General features: G+C 37.2%; 1 protein-coding gene across 1 annotated transcript in view; it reads left to right on the forward strand.

The window, feature by feature from the left end:
* LOC123251804 (chondroitin sulfate proteoglycan 4-like) overlaps positions 1-6,000 on the forward strand; it is a 188,186-nt gene that overhangs the window by 139,214 nt on the left and 42,972 nt on the right. The gene's annotated exons all lie outside the window — the stretch shown is intronic.

The following is a 6,000-nucleotide window of genomic DNA, read 5'->3' on the forward strand; positions in this document are numbered from 1 at the left end:
ATCTGTGGTCCCATGATCTTCTTAAGTGCCTGCTGTAGAAGTACACTGTGCTCAGTGCTGAGATGGATACAAAGAATAAGATGTAGTCTCTGTCCTCAAGAAGCTTAGAATATACTAGAGATCAAGTGGATTAAATTGGTGCTTTGTGGAGGAGGCAGCGTTTGAACTGAGCCTAGAATGATAAAATGAAAGTAGGCATCAATTCAATGAGAGGACAGATGAAGCATTATAGATTTAGGGGATGGTGAGTAGCAAACACACTAAGGAGGAAAAGTGAAAGAAATGTTCAGGTGAAGGCAAATCGTTCATTTTAACTGAAACATAGAGTCCATCGTGGGTAGTACTATCATTTGACTGGAAAAGTGGGCTGGAGCAAAAATGGAAAGGGTCTTGTTAAAGCATTTGAATCATTCATACTGTGGCCTCTTCCAACTCTTCTAACTCTTCTCATATCTTCCATGTAACTCTGTGATCTCATAATCTTGGCCTTCTCCCTGTTCCTTATACAGGCCATTCTATTTCAGACTATGCATATCCATTGGCTATTCCCCATTTCTGAAATGATCTCCCTTTTCAAACCTGTCACTTGGTTTCTTTTGTGATGAGTAAAAATTCCAAGAGATTGAGTTCTGGTAAGAAGCAGCAATTTATCGATTAGGCTAGCAATAACCAATAAATTAGTTGATCTGTGATTATTCTCGGTGATCAAAGACAGATTATTCAGCATCTTGAGTCATTTAAATACAATTTTGAATGTTCATTATTCAGCCCTTCCCTAGACAAACCAAGATATCTCTGATGGCTAGATATCGAATAAAAAAGGCAAGCTAATATTTTCTAGTCCCTCCTTGATCCCCTCATGATGATGGGGAAAGTCATGGGCTGATCATAGATCCGATATTCTTGCTGATCTGACTTTTTTTGAGAAGGAACAAACTTTATTTTGTGGTGTAAACACTGGATGACTGAAGCAATTCACAGTGAACTTGGGGTACATATTGACAAACACGAATTGCAGGGTGTTTGTCAAGTAGGTGAATTGACAAGTATGTGAATTACTTGTTATTCCTGTAAATAATAAAATTAATATAAAAAGATAGTTTAAAAATATTATGGTTTTAAAAGATTTATTGGTAGCCATTAGAAAATGAAGCCACGTGCCATGCTAGCTAAGTCAGTTTAAAAGATCGTGAGCCTTGCCTACCACCTCCATGGTGGAGAGATAGCAAAGAGAAAGTGCAAGTCCAGCCCCCCAATTTTATCCTCCTGTCTATGCCATTACATAACTGTCTACATCATCACGTGAGACTGGAAGCCAGTGGGCTCATGGGAAATGTAGTTCAGAGACCCCAAGATTCCAATAACACTCCCGAGTTCCTTTTGGGATCCAGATGGAGAATCAGGTTGGGCCTGGCCAGGGCTGACTTTCATCTATTCGTTGTAATGAAGAAAAGACAAGGATGTTATCAGGGACCTCTTGACACACTTGGCCAGAATGATTTTTGATTTACTAGACAGGATGAAGTTTATATTCGCAATCTTTCTTATCCCAGTTTTAGAAACTGCTCTGGGGCAGGGAATGTGAGGGCATTCCTTGGATTATCAGGACAAAAGATTGGGGGAAAAGGCTCGAGATTTACAGTGTTATAGAGTAATATCAGAAATTAAATAATGCAGTATTAAAAATAAATTAAAAATTAAAAATAAAAAAAATCTCTGACTTTCTGTAAAGAATCTTTCTTAAACGATCTTAAAAGAATCTTTTGTATGCCTTTCTCTTAAAATTATTTCCAATCTATCTTGTTTGTACATAGTTGTTTGCATGTTTTTTCCCCTATTAGATTGTAAGCTCCTTGAGGGCAGGGGTTATTTTGTTTTCTATTTTTGCCTTTTTATCTTCTAGTGCTTAACACAGTGCCTGGCACATAGTAGGTGCTTAATAAATTGTTGTTGATTTGATATTGATATTGACTAAGGGTCTGTATGCTATTAAAAGTTTTCTTAGGGTAATGGCATGATCAGAGCTGTGCATTAGAAAAATTAATCTGTCAGTTGTTTTGTCAGATGGGTTGGAACTCAAAAGACTGGAGGAGAGGAAACTGTTTTAATAATCTAGGTGAAGGGTAATGAGGTGGGATTCTAAACCGAAGTAAGGCAGTGGCGATGAGGATGAATAGATGGGAGGAATGTGCTGAGTAGAATCAACAAGCATTGGCTACTAATTAAAGTGGGTAAAGAAGGGAGGTAAGGGAGGAATGGAAGAGAACTCCAAGGGGATTAGCTTGGTGGGTGACTGAGGAAATTGTTATGCCATTGACAGAAACAATATATCAAGAAGAAAAGCTGATTTGAAAAGATTCTAAATTTATTTTTTAAATAATAAAATAATAATGAATCAGTTATTATTAGGGTACCACTTAGTTTAAAACTGCTTCAGAGTGGTATAGTATTTCTGCACTAATGATCTGAAAGTGACATATGTAGGAAATCTGACTATAAAAAGTTATATCTGAAAAATTCTTAAACTTAATGAGACTTTTAAAATTAATTAATTTATTTTTACTTTGTTGATTAATTATAAAAAATTTTCATGGTTACATGATTCATATTTATTCCTTCCCCTCCTTCCTCCCCCCTCCCATAGCCAATGCACAATTCCACTGGGCTTTACATGTGTTATTGATCAAGACCTATTTCCATATTATTGATATTTGCACTAGGGTGATCATTTAGGGTCTGTATCCCCAATCCTATCCCCATTGAACCATGTGATCAAGCAGTTGTTTTTCTTCTGTGTTTCTACTCCCACAGTTCTTTCTCTGGATGTGGATAGCATTTTTTCTCCTAAGTCCCTCAGAATTGTCCAGGATTATTGCATTGCTGCTAGTGGAGAAGTCCATTACATTCGATTGTGCCACAATTTATCAATCTCTGTGTACAGCATTCTCCTGGCTCTGCTCCTTTCGCTCTGCATCAATTCCTGGAGGTCATTCCAGTTCACATGGAATTCCTCCAGTTCATTTTAATAAGAGATTTTTGAAATAACTTAGTCATAAGATTGTAGTTCTGAAGTTGAAGGGACCTCAAAGATCATCTAGTCCAATCCTGTCATTTTATGTCTGAAGGAACTGTATCTCAAGAAGATCAAAAGATTTTGCCCAAGTTTACATATTTATTTGTTTGTTTGTTTTAAGCCCTTACCTTCTACCTTAGAATCAATACTATGTATTGGCTCCAAGGCAGAAGAGTGGTACAGGCTAGGAAATGGGGGTTAAGTGACTTGCCTAGGGTCACACAGCTAGGAAGTATCTAAGGCCAGATTTGAACCTAGGACCTCCTGTCTCTAGGTCTGGCTCTCAATCCACTGAGCTATCCAGCTGCCTCCAAGTTTACATATTTATTAAGTGGCTTAATCTTTCCATCCATCTCCCATTTTGCAGATGGAGAGTTTGCATTCCAAAGATTGTTTTTTGCCTAAGATCTCAGATAGAGAAAGACCTATTATTCATTTGGATGCCTTCATTGTGTTCTGACCACATTTTTGGATTCTATTTTATTCATTAAGACAGTAGTATGAGGAGCAGCTAGGTGGCTCAGTGGATAGAGAGTCAGACATAGAGACAGAAGGTCCTAGGTTCAAATATAACCTCAGACACTTCCTAGCTGTATGGCCCTAGGCATGCCACTTAACCCCAGTTGTTTAGCCCTTATTGCTCCTCTGCCATGATATTTAATATCAATTTTAAGTCAAAAGATAAGGGTTTTAAAAACAGATAGTAATATGTTAAAAGAGAAGGCCACAATTATTAGAGCAAAGCCCTTTGGATTTCTATTATTCATAAAAATGGACACATACAGGAGGCAGCTGCGTAGCTCAGTGGATTGAGAGCCAGGCCTAGAGACAGGAGGTCCTAGGTTCAAGTCTGGCCTCAGACATTTCCCAGCTGTGTGACCCTGGGCAAGTCACTTGACCCCCATTGCCTAGCCCTTACCACTCTTCTGCCTTGGAGCCAATAGTATTGGCTCCAAGATGGAAGGTAAGGGTTTAAAAAAAAAAAAAGACACATAAAGGGACACAAATGACCAAAATTCTTCCCTCTCCACTGATTATTTTATTCTGAAGCCCTGAGGTATTTCATAGCTTCTGCATACAGCCTAAAATACCTATCATGCCCTATATCTGAATGTCCCTTCTTTCTCTGACCTCTAAAGTCCTTCCTCTTGAAATCACAGTTTTCCACCAGAGCCTTCCCTGATCATATAAGGGGAAGAAATTATTCTAACCCTCCTATAATTTAAATGAGAAATTCATACACAATCCTAAAGACCACACGAAAATCCACCTAAATTTTTATGCCTTACCTTATACCACTCCATAGAAGTAAATCTTCCAAGTTTTATTTTTTTAACACCTTGACAAGAACAATAAAACACTTCCAAATTGAGAATCAATTTAGACATTAGGTATTATAAGATAGGAGTCTTTTGCATGCTAGCATACTAAAGCAGTCATTTATGAGTCCTGATCTTAATGGTCAATTGTCATTTTCCCCATGTTGCTATTTAAAGCCACAACTGATGGATAGAGGTTACCTTTCCAAAAGAGTCTGAAGGATCTCTCAGTGGCTATTCACATTGGGATGTGAGAGCAGAGTATTGGGTCAGGGCATGATATGTTCCACCTTAGCTGACCCAAATGCTGCTATTTTTTTGTCGTTTGAGGTATAAGGAAGGATACTCTTTTGGTGAATATAGGTTAAAACTTGAGTTTTTATAGGAAAAATAATCAGTCTGCTGGGTTGGCTTGTAAAAAGCAAGATAAAGTTGTTAATCTTTACTATCTAATAAATTAAGATCATAGATTTAAAGCTGGAAGGGACTTTAAAGGTCATTTAACCCAAACCCTCTCATTTTATAGCTAAGAACATTGAAGCACAGAGATTTCCCCAAGGTCACACAGCAAATAAGTGGCAGAGCTCAAAAAGCTTTGAACACAAATCCTCCAACTCCAAATCTAACACTTTTAAACCACCCTCCTTACTTTCTCATCATCTGCCTATTTTAGGATGCAGACTCCTCAAAGATGGAAAGATGACTGCTAATCAGTTACAATGAATAGGAACCAAGATAAATTCTTATCTTTGTTCCACTGATTATGAACTTCCATTTGATAAGTGCTTACAGTGGTCTGATCTGTCTTTTCCTCATACCAAATAGGGAAATAGCAGTTTGTCCATACAGATGTGAGTCAAAGAAAGCTGCTAACAACTCTTTTCCATTCCTTTACTCATCTGTCACCTTCCTTTGATGCCTATTCAGTCTTTCCCTGATAATTCCCCCCCATGCAAAGTGACTTCAAAGAATTTCTATCAGTGTCTCAGGAAGATCTTGAATTTTTATAATCAATGAAATATAATTATAAGAAGGTTTGATGTAACAAATCTCTTGAATATAAACATATGGAGGCTTTAAACTTGTAGAGGTTTTTAACCCATACAACAGGGGTCTGCAACCTTTTTGGCTGCAAGAGCCATAAACGCCACATTTTTAAAAATGTAATTTCATGAGAGCCGTACAATATGTTTAACACTGAATACAAGTAAATATGTGCATTTTATGTAAGAACAACACTTTTAAAGTACAATAAGTCTCTGAACTATTTTTAATAACGTTATTATGTGCTAACCAATGATGAATAAAGTACATTAATGTGACTTCTGGTGCTGCATGGTTTTGCTGATTATTCATCAAAATTATTTTGATTATTAATCAAAAAACAAGACTTAATGGGGCACTATAGTACTGATATAACTGCACACATACATATAAAACTCCTTTACACTAAGAAAATTGCTGAAATAAAGAGAGAAAAATTCAGGGAAGAATACTTTTTCCTCTCCCTCTCTCAAGTCAGGCAACAGGAGAAGAAAAAGCTGCCAGCCTACTGGTTAAGCCATTTGGCCACATAAATTAAGTAGGAGATCAGGAGATTACAGAAAA

The sequence above is a fragment of the Gracilinanus agilis genome, chromosome 1, assembly GCF_016433145.1.
Source record: "Gracilinanus agilis isolate LMUSP501 chromosome 1, AgileGrace, whole genome shotgun sequence".
Classification (NCBI taxonomy): domain Eukaryota; kingdom Metazoa; phylum Chordata; class Mammalia; order Didelphimorphia; family Didelphidae; genus Gracilinanus; species Gracilinanus agilis.